The 14,366-nt window shown below is 39.9% G+C and overlaps 1 protein-coding gene and 1 non-coding gene across 3 annotated transcripts in view; one reads left to right on the top strand and one right to left on the bottom strand.

Annotated features, from left to right (window-relative positions):
* LOC136857096 (enoyl-CoA delta isomerase 2) overlaps nt 1-14,366 on the bottom strand; it is a 165,326-nt gene that overhangs the window by 136,637 nt on the left and 14,323 nt on the right. The window lies entirely within an intron of this gene.
* Nucleotides 12,816-12,889, top strand: TRNAL-CAA (transfer RNA leucine (anticodon CAA)). The gene has a single exon. It is a non-coding gene; the product is annotated as a tRNA-Leu (tRNA).

The raw sequence follows: 14,366 nt of genomic DNA, 5'->3' as shown, positions 1-14,366 counted from the left end.
TGTTGGTGGCTACTATTCTATGTTTCAGTTCTGGAAGTGCTTGCTGCGGGTACAAAATTTTCTGGCGAGATCCGTACTTGTGTGACCTTTTCAGCGAAGGAGATGAAGAACTGTGGAGCAGCCATACAGTTAAACTTCCTATGGGCATCTGGATGGGATAGTTTACCCAGTGTTTTGATCTCCTGGATCTTTTTCTCCTTCCTGAAAGTGGCCAGCCCTTGGATATTGGAGCATGCACACCAGTGCAGTTGAAACACACAGGTGGTGATGTGCACTCGACACCAGCATGCACCAATTTTCCATAAAAACCCACAGGTCGATGAACCTTGACAACGCAATGAGGTGTGTCCAATTTTTTGTCAGTTATATCACCTCATTGGTGCTGGAATATAAAGTCGGACTGTCAGATGGTACATGGCAACTTTGATTCTTTCAGGCAATGACTGGGCATCAAACATCAATATGAAAGTGCCCATATCGAGCAGCTTATCACTATCACGCCTTTCTAACCTATGCATGTCGGTAACGCCCTGAAGTGCAAGGTTCCGTATTATGTCATCATCAGAAGCCTTGACCAAATCCACGCGCAAAACAACTCCTTGGCAGGAGTTCAGGGATTTGTGCTTGTCGATCTTGACCACCACGTTCCCGAACATTGTAGCCGCAAGCAACCGTCTACTCTGCTCTGCCATTGATGTTTTGATCAGTACTGATCCATCTCGCAACTTCCGCATTTCTTCCATTTCACAACCAACAATATCTTCAACAGAATGAATTGCTTATTAAGAAAGGATTTTCATTTAAAAAGCTCTGACCATCGATTCTGGAAGCTACCAGGAATCGAGGGAGCCGATCGTCCCTTTCTGTATTCAAATCAATTGGCATATACCGTTTCCTTTGTTTACTTTAGAAGATGCTGTTTTTTGGAGGCTGCCACCCTCTTTCAATGAATTAAAACCAAAAAAAATTAGAAACCATGCATAGTCCCACGAGTACCCAAGATAAGAAGGTCGACCTTTGGCAGAGCCCTGACATATCAGATGCAAGGCTATATCCTCCAGAGGGTACCTGGTATCTGGAGGGGGTCACTAAGAACTACTCTCCCAGTGGCCATGCATCACCTCACCACGATCCAAAACTTGTGACCGGGGAGGGTCGCTAAGAACTACTCTCCTAGTAGCCATGCATCACCTTGCCACGACCCGAAACTTGTGATTAAGGGAGGGTTAAACCTCCATAAAATTTTACTACCCGGGGCAGAGAGGTTGGCTAGACAGAAAGAGAAATGAAATTTAAGTGCGTTAGGATAGAAAAGTAGAAATAGTAATGAAGGAAAAAGAGCACAGACACCTCTCAGGCAACTCGGGTGACACCTTGTTAGTCTGGCCCTATACCGAGGCAAATCCAGCATGGTTAACCCTGAGCTGGCACAGCTCTCAGGATCAACAAGCACGCAAGCCCCCACACCAATGTCATGGTCTTGGTGTGCCTAGAGGGGGGGCCAAGTTGAGAGCTACTGAGACCTCTTTTAGTCGCCTCTTTTGACAGGCAGGGGATACTGTGGGTGTTATTTTACCACCCCCACCCACAGGGGGGTGGATTCATGGGATCTCCCAGCATTACTCCATTGTTTTGGAAGATGTTCTCAGAAACTGCTATGCTATCACTTATACTATGTTGTAGTAGGATAATCTTGAGAAACACAGAGGTACTATGTCATTTGTGTGTAATGAAAGACAGTTTCTTCAATGATTTTACTTTTACCAGACATTGACATCCCCTACAATAACAGTCAAAAACTTAGGAATGATTTTCTACAGAACTGTGTCATGGTTGGAGCACACAGTGTCTGTCTGTTAGGTCATCAGCCTAGAGGCTGGTTGGATCCTCAAATAGGACCAGCAAAGGCTATGCAGGTATAGGCAAACTGCAAAAACCAATGGCAGAGCCCAAATGAGGCGAACTAGGCAAGATGAGGAGTGAGGTAGTTTGCCATTGCTTTCCTCACTGGACCAGAAGGTGCAACTGCAGCATGGCTGATCCTATGAGCACACAGTAGCTATGGTAAAAAAGACAGTATCACTGATGCATGCCGTGAAGAGTAATATTCAATATATTCCTCCCAATATGCGTAAGTCACTTATCGAAGCTCTGATATTTCCATTCATTGACTATGGATCAGCTGCTAACAGTGCTTTATCTGATACATTGAATATGAAAGTGCAGAGAGTTCAGATCATCTGTGTTCGTTACATTTCGGATGTTAGACATGATGAATACATTATTATGTACAACTTCAGTATTTAAAAGTTTGAAAACGTACGCAGCTGTCTGTTGCACTACTTATGCACAATAATTGTATAATATGATTATCTATAACTTATTTTGATTAATGAACACCATCCATAGAAACAACAGATACCCAAAATCTACACTTCAGATTCCCATACATTGTACTGTAAAATAAAATTGATCTTTAGTCGGAGTAGCATCACGGCTTTATAATAATTTTAATCTTCACCTATTTATGAATTCTGCTAACATCACGTCTCTCAAAAAATACTTAATGACCTGCTTCCTGGATGAATACAACAAAATGCATTAATTAATGAAGAATTCATTTGCATAGTATGTTTGCTAAATCATCTCATTTTTTATAAGCCATTGTCATTATTTTATTTTATTTTTAATGTTAGTAATTTCATTCTCCTGTAAATTGATTCCTTCCTTCTGACAGCATTTCAGATAATTATACTAACTCCTTGTTAATCATCAGCAAAGCTCCTTCCTGCAACCAAGTTAATCAATTTCATTGTTTGTTGTACCTAAGGTTTAACCACTATACCGTATGTTATTTTTATGTTTATAATGTTTAAAGTGTATGTTCTTCAGTTTTCAGTTCAATTTTCTCCCTCTTTTTTCTTTATTTTTCTTAAATTTTTGATCTGTTCTATTGCATCAGTGGCAAATACTAACCAATGTATTCAAAGCTAAAAGAAAAACACACACACATGCACGTTAGCTCAGATGGCTGAAGGCTGTGTGATATTTTCTTCTATGTGTTGGAGTGCTTGTTCTATTCCACATAATATTATATTATGAGGCTTTCTGTTACTTGCAGTGAGTTGTATTTAGGCCTGAAGTCTTATTGCTATTTGGGAATGAGGTGGTCTGTTTCCTTTGCTAGCCAGTTGGTAAAGAGTCTGACGAAGATTCTCTGGTAATTATTTTCTAGGGTGATCTCTCTGAAAGTCCTGCATGAGGGAAACAATTGAAGAGCTCCTTGGAATAATGTTGTAAGCACCACTCAATAAAATGTTGAAAATCTGTGGAAACCTCAAAATTTTATATTTTAAAGTAGTTTTTGTCATCATCATAGGGACAATGGATTTTTAAACACGCAATTATGCTAATCTGCACAAAATAAATGCAAAACAAAGAAAAAAATTAAATTCTTCCATGTCTTCAGTGAAATAATGTTGTATAACTGAGTGGATTACAAAATAATACTGATAATTTTATATTTTAAAGTAGTTTTTGACATCATCATAGGGACAATGGATTTTTAAACATGCAATTATGCTAATCTGCACAAAATAAATGCAAAACAAAGAAAAAAATTAAATTCTTCCATGTCTTCAGTGAAATAATGTTGTATAACTGAGTGGATTACAAAATAATACTGAAACACTTCAATCATATTTTTAACATAAAATTATGCTCATAATTACACTATGACATTAACTAATTGCTACAAAAATAATATGAACTGTTCAAGTACAAATTAAACTCCAAATAACATTTTAAGGGAACTGATAAGTCGTACATGAATGTCAAAATGTTTCTTTCATACACATACTATTGCTACATATTACTCTGCAGGCAAATCTAAGTAAAACTTTCTAGCACTTTCATGTGGTATATAATTTGTTATTAAGATCCCTCTTTTTAGCAAGGGTGTTTGGCGGAGGATGATCATATATCTTCCTAGTTGATTGGGTACTGGCAGGCAAGTTTCCGTATGACATAAACAAAGGGCTGTTCTTCACTGGTTTCTTGATGGAGTATGTTATCCAAGGTTGAAGAACATCGTGTGATACACTTATCTGTACAGACAGTGGATCATCATGTAAGATTTGAAGCTGCATTTCTTTTGTGATTTTCAACCCTGCATTTCGTTGAATACTTTTTTCCACTGTTGTGGAGTTTTCAAAGTGTTCTTGTGTCATGAAGCACACTGTGAATGGGTTCTTCTGACAATCCTGAGTAACGAGTTCAACCTAGTCGAATGGAACATACACCATAGCTGTTCTTTTCATTTGAGCAAAGTCGTGATCACATGGCAGAAAGCTGCGCCACTGCACAAAAATTTCTGATTGACCTCAGTGACATATTTCAGTTGTATCAGATAGTATAGCAAACTAAGTACTTTCCAATTATTATTCTGGCCTACACATCTATTAGACCAGATTATCAGCTTTCTTTCAATGCCATTCTGAAGAGGTTTGAAGGTGTCTACCGCATACTTCAGTATACACGATGCAATTTCAGAAGATCCACGCTTAGCCTCTGTTTCATGCTACAGAAGCATTGTTGCATTGCCATTATGGGCATCATCTTCTGTTAACCTACTATTAGACATTTCAGCTTTGCTTTGGTATACAGAACATTCATTATGCAGACTGTGTATCTCATTTTCATTATCTGCATTAAAAATCCTAACAAAATACCGGACATAAGTGGCACATGTATCCGACCATGGCACTCCAAACTTTAAAATTGAAGTCAGTGTGAAAAACTTCCCTATACAGATGAAGCTTAACATTAGTCTCAGGGTATTTTTCCATAAACAAATTGTACATTTTCTTCACTGATAGTTCTGCAGGTAAATATTGCCTGCAAGGCTTGTCCCTATTGTAATGACTATCTTGTAATGGGAATGACCCAATATGCTGAAGAATTAATTCTCTATCCTCATCCATGTGTGCCTCGCTGGTCTTTCAGATCCAAATTTGATTTCAATTTGTTCTGTATAACCTGAAGTCGGCTGGGTGTATTAGCATGCACATCGCAAAGCACCTGACAAACCGGAATATGCTTTAACTTGTTCAATGTTAATGAAATAGTTAAAGGTACAGTGCCTCTTGTAAACAGATTTTTGTACCCTTTTTTGCTTTATCAGTTAGATTTCCATGTATTTGTGCGCTATAAAAGCTGTTTGTTTATCATATGAGATTTTACAGAATGCTGAAAGTGCCCTTTCCTTTTGTTCTGGAGTGAGAGTGTGACATTGTTGTACAGCAGCTTTACATTTACATACTCTAGCCTGAAATACTCGTAATAAGAGAGCAAGGTGTCAGGAATAATGTTACTCGTGTTTACGTACACATATCTTATGAATTATGTTTACTATTTTCAGAATAAATTAATATGCATAGGGAAAGCCACTGAACATAAAGGATAAGGGATAAACAACATTATTCCACTTACCAGGTTAGGTTTTGATTTCTCATATCTAATAAATCCATTATATATGACCTTCTGCTGTTCTTAAGAAATTTCCTTTTGTTATCCTTCCATTCTTTAATGTTTATGGTCCTCTACTTGCCTTCGTTTAACATTTTCAATGTAACTGGAGACACAGGTATCTCGGAGGAATCAGCCATCTTTTGGGGATATCCAACATTATTCTGTGCATATCAACATTTGAACAATGATTGTATGGACTTCTAGTTCATGTACAGCCACAAGAGTGCAGGAGTACGCAAGGATAAACAACCTTATTCCATTGAAACATAGCTTTGACAAAATGTGGTGCTAACATCATTATTCCAGAGAGCTCTTTAAATATTAAAAACAATTTAGTGTTGTAATGTGGTGATATGAACTTTTAGTTTTCCCAGTGCTGTGTTGAAGCCTCTGTCTTTTCGAGGTACATTCCCTTCCACAACTTATCTGTTGGTTTATATGCAATTTTATATATTTATCTCTTATTTTTTGCTTTCTTTCTTTCTTATGACTTCCGTCCTCTCATAATTCATGGTCAGCAGTACCTGTAATTACCTTCATCATTGTTGTATATATTTTTCTTACCACAAAGAAAACATGATGGACCTTGGCCAACCAAGCAACTGCTGCTCAGCCCAAAGGCCTACAGGCTACGAGGAGATGTGTGGCCAGTGTGATGAAACCTGTTTCTAGACTGGGGCTACTACGTCATCATCAGATAGCTCCTTAATTACTCCTACGAAGACTGAGTGTACCTCGAACCAGCCCTCAGATCCAAGTAAAAGTTCCTGACCTGGCCAGGAATCGAATCTGGGGCCTTCCGGTAAGAAGCAGGCTCACTACCCCTAAACTGCAGGGATGGTCAGTTTTCTTATCATTAATTTCAATGGCTGAGTCAGCAAAGAGGATGTGTCTGGATGTGTTAGGAGTTAACGATATTCAGGTAAGGGGAGATAACAAGGAAGAGAGAGGAAATTATAAAGTATACTTGACGGGTGTTAAAAAGGGAATGGCAGAGTGTGGGGTAGAACTGTTAATCAGGAATACTACTGCGCACAACATAGTTTCTGTTAGGCATGTAAATGAGCGAATGATGTGGGTAGATATGGCAGTTGGAGGAATTAGGACGAGAATTTTCTCAGTGTATTCACCATGTGAGGGTACGGATGAGGATGAAGTTGACAAGTTTTATGAAGCATTGAGTGACATCGCAGTCAGGGTCAACAGCAAGGATAGAATAGTGCTAATGGGCGATTTCAATCGAGAACTGGAAATGGAATTGAAGGATATGAAAGAGTGATTGGTAAATGTGGGGAGGATATGGAAACTAATAGGAATGAGAAGCGTTTGCTGCACTTCTTTGCTAGTATGGGATTTGCAGTTACAAATACAGTATGCGCCAAAATATACAATACTGGAAATTATGTTAGTCTTATTGTCATTACCATACTTATCGAGATTTTAGTGTAAATGTTCAAAATGTGCTCCACTGCGCTGTAGGCAGTGTTCATAACGATCACGCAGATTTTCCACCATATTCTGGAACATAGGTTGCTGCAGAGTCCCGAAGAACAAGACGATCTTCTGACGTAATGCAGGCACAGTTTTGGGTGGATCTGGACAAGTGAAAATTTGCTCCTTTAACATTCCCCACACATAAGCATCAGGCGGTGTGAGATCGGGGAAATGTGATGGGTAGGAAAACTCAGACCCGCGGGAAAATACTCGTCCTGGAATCGTTTTTTGCAGCATAGCCATAGTCTGTCGAGCGGTGTGGCAGGTCGCCCCGTCTTGTTGGAACCACTGTCTATTCATCTGTATGTTCCTGGCACGACAAAACCTTATTAGATCCTGAATAAATAGCCTGATCACCATGTTCCTATAGTGTTCCTCATTAACAGTAAGAGGTGCACCAGCATCATTCTCTATGAAATACAGATCTAGCACACCGTTTCCTGACACTGCACACCAAATCGTCACACGCACACTATGTAGCGGTTTCTGGACTGTAGTGTCTTGCCTCTCAAAACCAAGAAAGCGAGTTGTTTGGCGATCGATAAAACCGTCCAAGTGAATGTGACTTTCATCGGAGAACCACACGCTGAACAAGAAATATGGATCCTCGTACACCATGGCCAAAAATCGTGCACAATATTCCACCCTGACATGCCTATCATGCTTCGTCAATCGTTGCTCAACCTGTATTCGGTACAGAAATCAACCTGTCTTTAAACAACTCTCGAAGTGATGCAGGGCTGATGTTTAATTTCAGGGCTGTTCACACCGAAGACTTCACTTTGGAGACTGCAACACCTGATTGAGGACACGTCCATGATTTTCATTTGTTGACACAGTTACTGGCCTACCAGACCCTCCCGTGCATTGACACAATACACTACTCGTGCAATGAAATTTTTTAACAATAGATACCATAATTGTGTTGCTAGGTGCTGGCTTATTGAAGTGTTCACGATATTGTTCCACCACTAACTTTAAACTCGGCCCACCTTGATAACCGTTTCCGTACGAGCGAAAATAATACTCCACTATAAACACTTTTTCCTCCATCGTGAGACCCACTGTCACTTCCAATCACAGAGCACAGCATTCTTTACACAACTAACAAATCATCATGGCGGTGTAATAACACGCAGATGCTCAGGCGTGCGCATGCGCACTGCATGAAAATGAGTACTGTATATTTTGGCGCATACCGTACATTTTCCAAGCATAAGGCTATTCATCGATACACATGGGAGGGTAGGGTTACCAGATCCATAATAGACTATATCATAACCGAACTTGATTCAAGGAAATCTATCAGGAATGTGAGGGTATTCCAGGGATTTTTTGATGATACAGACCACTACCTGATCTGTAGTGAACTGAGTATCTCTAGGCCTAGGACAGAGAACGTGAAACCTGTCTGTAGATGGATAAGTGTAGAAAATCTCCAGAACAAAGAAATTAGACAGAAGTACATAGATATGATTAGTGAAAAGTTCCAAACAGTGGACAGTAAAAAGGTTCAGAATACAGAAAGAAAATGGGTGGCATACAAGGATGCTGTAGTAGAAACAGCAAGGGAATATCTAGGAGCAACTGTGTGTAAAGATGAGACAAGCTTGGTGGAATGATAAAGTGAGACCAGCTTGTAAACATAAAAAGAAAGCTTATCAGAAATGGCTCCAAACAAGGACTAATGCAGGCAGGGAAATGTACGTAGAGGAAAGAAACAGAGCAAAACGAATAATTGTTGAATCCAAGCAGAAGTCGTGGGAATATTTTTGTAATAACTTTGAAAGACTAGGTCAAGCAGCAGGAAAACCCTTCTGGACAGTAATAATGAATCTTACGAAAGGAGGGAAAAAATAAATGAATAATACTTAGGGTAAATCAGGTGAACTCATAACAGATCCTGGGAAATCACTGGAGAGGTGAAAGGAATATTTTGAAAATCTTCTCAATGTAAAAGGGTATCTTCCTCGTGAAGTTGTAAACAGCTGAACTCATAGGGAGGACAATGATGTTGGAGAAATTACACTCGATGAAGTGGCAAGGATGATAAAAAAAACCTCCATTGTCATAAAGCAGCAAGACCTGAAATGGTGAAGTATAGTGGGAAGGCACAGATAAAATGGCTTCACAGAGTAATACGATTAGCATGGAGTGTTAGTACGGAACCTTCAAATTCGACAAAAGCAATAATTGCACCTGTCTATAAGCAAGGGAACAGGAAGGACTGCAACAACTATTGAGGTATCTCATTAATCAGTATACGAGGCAAAGTGTACACTGGCATCTTTGAAGGGAGGATGAGATCAGTGGCTGACAGGAAGTTGGATGAAAACCAGTGTGGTTTTAGACCACAGAGGGGCTGTCAGGATCAGATTTTCAGTATGCGTCAGGCAACTGAAAAATGCTACGAGAGAAATAGAGAGTTATATTTACATATCATAGATCGAGAGAAGGCATATGACAGAGTACCAAGGGAAAAGATGTTTGCCATACTGGGGGAATATGGGATTAAGGGTAGATTTTTAAAATCAATCAAAGGCATTTATGTTGATAATTAGGCTGCAGTGAGAATTACAGTAAAATGAGTTTTTGGTTCAAGATACTTACAGGGGTTGACAAAGCTGTAATCTTTTATTGTTCATAGTTTACATAGATCATGTGCTGAAAGGTCAGGGAGGGATTTAGTCAGGTGAAAAGTAGTAAGCAGTCTAGCCTATGCTGACGACCTGGTCTTAATGGCAGATTGTGCCGAAGGCCTACAGTCTAATATCTTGGAACTTGAAAATAGGTGCAATGAGTATGGTATGAAAATTAGCCTCTTGAAAACTAAATTGATGTCAGTAAGTAAGAAATTCAACAGAATTGAATGTCAGATAGGTGATACAAAGCTAGAACAGGTCGATAATTTCTAGCATTTAGGACGTGCGTTCTCCCAGGATGGTAGTCTAGTAAGCGAGATTGATTCAAGGTGCACTAAAGCTAATGCAGTGACCTCACAGTTGCAACCAACAGTATTCTGTAAGAAGGAAGTCAGTCCCTGGACTAAACTATCTTTACATTGGCCTGTTTTCAGACCAACTTTGCTCTATGGGAGTCAAAGCTGGGTGGGTTCAGGATATCTTATTCATAAGCTAGAAGTAACACATGAAAGTAGCGAGAATTATTGCTGGTACAATCAGGTGGGAACAATGGCAGGAGGGTACTTGGAATGAGGAAATAAATGTTAATTTAGGAATAAACTTTATGGATTAAGCTGTACGCATAAACCAGCTTCAGTGGTGGGGTCATGTGAAGCGAATGGAGGAGGATAGGTTACCTAGGAAGATAATGGGCTCTGTTATGGAGGGTTAGAGGGGTAGAGCGAGACCAAGACGATGATGGTTAGACTCAGTTTCCAATGATTTAAAAATAAGAGGTATAGACCTAAACAAAGCCTCAGAACTAGTTACAAATAAAGAATTGTAGCGGCAATTAGCAAATTTACAGAGGCTTGCAGACTGAACGCAGAAAGGCATAACAGTCTATAATGAAGATGAATGTTAATTTTAATTGTAGAATGATGGTAACAATTATTATGAACTGATAATCTTACTTTTCTCCTTTGAAAAAATACATCCTCCATCATGTAAAAAATGTTATCTTGCAGAATACTGTAGACTTCAACTGAATACTTAATGTTTTAGTATACTGATTCTACATCTGATCACATTTCCATCATGATCATCCTAGTAGTTGCTGTGTGGGTATAGGCCTATTTGAGTAGATTCCCTACCAGTAGTTTGCCTTGTCTTTTTTAAATTAATTTCAAGGAAGTTGGAACTTTATTGAAGATCTCCCTTGGAAAATTATTCCACCTCTAATTCCTACCCCTATAAAGAAAATCCTCCCTGCGAACCATGTGACCTTGCCATGATGGGGAGGCTTGCATGTCCCAATGAAGCAGATAACCGGGCCGCAGGTGCAACCATATCGGATGGGTATCTGTCTAGAGACCAGACTAACGAATGGTTCATCAAAAGGGGGATAGCAGCTTTTTGGAAGTTGCAATGGTGGCAGTCTGGATGACTGACTGATATGGCATTGTAATAATACTCAACATGGCTTAGCTGTGCTGATACTGCTACATGGCTGAAAGCAACGGAAAACTACAGCCGTAACTAACTCCCGAAGACATGCAGCTCTCTCTGTATGAATGATGTACTGATGATGGCTTCTTTCCGGGTAAAGTATTCCGGAGGTAAAATAGTCCCCCATTCAGACCTCTGGGTGGGGACTACACGAGACTGGGCAATCATCAAGAAGATGGATACTGACATTCTATGAGTCGGAGTGTGGAATGTTAGAAGTTTGAATTATTGTGGTAGGTTAGAGAATCTGAAAAGGGTGATGGTTAAACTAAAGTTAGATGTAGTTGGTTTAAGTGAAGTACGTTGGCAGGAAGAGCAGGATGTTTGGTCAAGTGACTACAGAATTGAAAATGAAAACCTACGACCTGTTTTCCAGTCATTGACCGGGTCAGGGATGTGATGAATGAAGCACATATAGGCTGTTAGTACGATGGGGTCGCCACTCCCAAAGTGATTTATTAATGAATGATAGATGCTATGAAATGAGAATGGAGAGTGTTGCTGGAATGAATGATGACAGGGAAAACCGGAGTACCCGGAGAAAAACCTGTCCCGCCTCCGCTTTGTTCAGCACAAATCTCACATGGAGTGACCGGGATTTGAACCACGGTATCCAGCGGTGAGAGGCCGACGCGCTGCCGTCTGAGCCACGGAGGCTTTGACTACAGAATTATCAACACAAAATCAAACAGGGAAAATGCAGTAGTTGGTTTAATAAAATGAATAAGAAAATAGGGCAGCAGGTAAGCTACTATGACCAGCATAGTGATGTTGTTGCTAGGGGGCTTTACGTCGCACCGACACAGATAGGTCTTATGGCGACGATGGGATAGGAAAGGCCTAGGAGTTGGAAGGAAGCGGCCGTGGCCTTAATTAAGGTACAGCCCCAGCATTTGCCTGGTGTGAAAATGGGAAACCACGGAAAACCATCTTCAGGGCTGCCGATAGTGGGATTCGAACCTACTATCTCCCGGATGCAAGCTCACAGCCGCGCGCCTCTACGCGCACGGCCAACTCGCCCGGTCCAGCATAGTGAAAGGATTATTGTTGTCAATATAGACACCAAACCAATGCCCACCAAAATAGTACAGTATATATGAAGAGAAGATTTAATACAATATGTAAAAGGTGATGAGAATCTAATTGTGATGGGAGACTGGAATGCAGTGTAGGCCAAGGAAGAGAAGGTAATACAGTAGGAAAATTTGGATTGGGACAAAGGAGTGAAAGAGGAACTCGGCTGCTTGAATTCTGCACTGAACATAATTTAGTCCTTGCTAATACTTGATTCAAACACCACAAAAACAGTTGTATACGTGGACACAACCTGGAGACACTGGAAGGTATGAAATAGACTTCATTATCGAAACCAACCTTAGCTCAATTGGTAGAACAACCGACGCAAAATCGGGAGGTTGTGGGTTCGGATCCCACTGGTGTCTGGTTGGCCAGTTTGGTTCTGTACTTAACATCTCTTCAACACGTACTAAATGTACGTAACACGACCTAATAAGTTGAAAGTCAATTTTGATTACAATGCGGTCGTGAAAATTCAATATTCATTGACTTGGCCCTCAACGGGCAACGTAAATGCACTCTACAGTGTGATGGTAGTAGTACCAGACCTGTAGCTTAGATCCTTTCCAACAGAAAGATGGCCTAGGCCACCATAGCTCAATTGGTAGAGCAACCGACGCAAAATCGGGAGGTTGTGGGTTCGGATCCCACTGGTGTCTGGTTGGCTATTTTTGTTCTGTACTTAACATCTCTTCAACATGTACTAAATGTTCGTAACACGACCTAATAAGTTGAAAGTCGGTTCCGATTACAATGCGGTCGTGAATATTCACTATTCATAGATTTCATTATGATTAGGCAGAGATTCCGAAACCAGGTGCTGGATTGCAAAACTTTCCCAGGAGCAGATGTGGACTCTGACCACAACTTCTTGGTCATGAAATGCCACTTGAAGCTGTAGAAATTGAAGAAAGAAAGGAAGGCAAGGAGGTGGGATCTAGACAAGTTGAAAGAAAAGAGTGTGAAGGACTATTTCATGGAAAATGTTGCATAAGGACTAAATGAAAAGGCTGAAGGAAACACAATAGAGGAAGAATGGACAGTCGTGAGGAATGAGGTCTACGGCTGCTGAAGAAATGATAGGAAGAAAAGAAAAATCACCTAAGAAAATGGATAATTCAGGAGATTCTAGACCTGATTGGTGAACGACGTAAGTACAAGAATGCGAAATGTGAAGTGGGCAAAAAGGAATAGAGGCGATTAAAGAATGAAGTGGATAAAAAGCGCAGGACAGCTAAGGAAGAATGGCTGAAGGAGAAGTGCAAGGATGTTGAAGGTTGTATGGTCCTAGGAAAGGAAGATGCTGCTTACAGGAAAATCAAGGAAATATTTGGAGAACGGAAAATTAGGTGCATGAATATTAAGAGCTCAGAGCTCAGGTGGAAAACCACTTCTAGGGGTAGATGACAAGGCAGGAGCATATCCAACATTTGTATAAAGGTAAAGACGTAGGTGCAATGGTTTTGGAACAAGAAGAGGCTGTTGATGCTGATGAAATGGGGGACCCAATTTTGAGGTCAGAATTTGACAGAGCTTTGAGAGACCTAAATAGGAACAAGGCACCTGGAATTGATGACATTTCCTCTCAATTACTGGCTTCCTTAGGAGAAACCAGCATGGCGAGGTTATTCCACTTAGTGTGTAAGATGTATGAGACAGGAGAAATGCCATTCGGTTTTCGGTAAAATGTTATTACTATGAATTAATGCTAGGTTTTGGTCCATCCAATGAATACACATCACTTTACAAGTGAACTATTTAATTAAAAACATATTAAAAATATGTAGGGACATGTTTTGTCTCTATCTGAGACTTCATCAGCCATAAAATCACGTGGTAGATTACAAAACTCAAATCAGAAACTGAAAAAATGTAAAAAATGGAAGAACCCAATATCTTTTTAAGGACTATTTGTGAAATGCAAAAGTTATAAATATATATACATTATTTACGCACAATGACCTCACTTCTTGCAAAAACTTTTGCCTTCAATATTAAAAAATGAAAAGAACTTGAAATTAACAAGCCTGCCATAATGCCTCATACGGAATCAATGTCCATTGCTGCTGTCCGTATTTAAAGCGGAAGTTCCCTTTGAACTATTGAGAAAACATAGGAGAACAAATATACATATAT

Source organism: Anabrus simplex, chromosome 1 (genome assembly GCF_040414725.1).
Source record: "Anabrus simplex isolate iqAnaSimp1 chromosome 1, ASM4041472v1, whole genome shotgun sequence".
Taxonomy (NCBI): Eukaryota; Metazoa; Arthropoda; class Insecta; order Orthoptera; family Tettigoniidae; genus Anabrus; species Anabrus simplex.
This window is presented reverse-complemented; position numbering and strand designations above follow the sequence as displayed.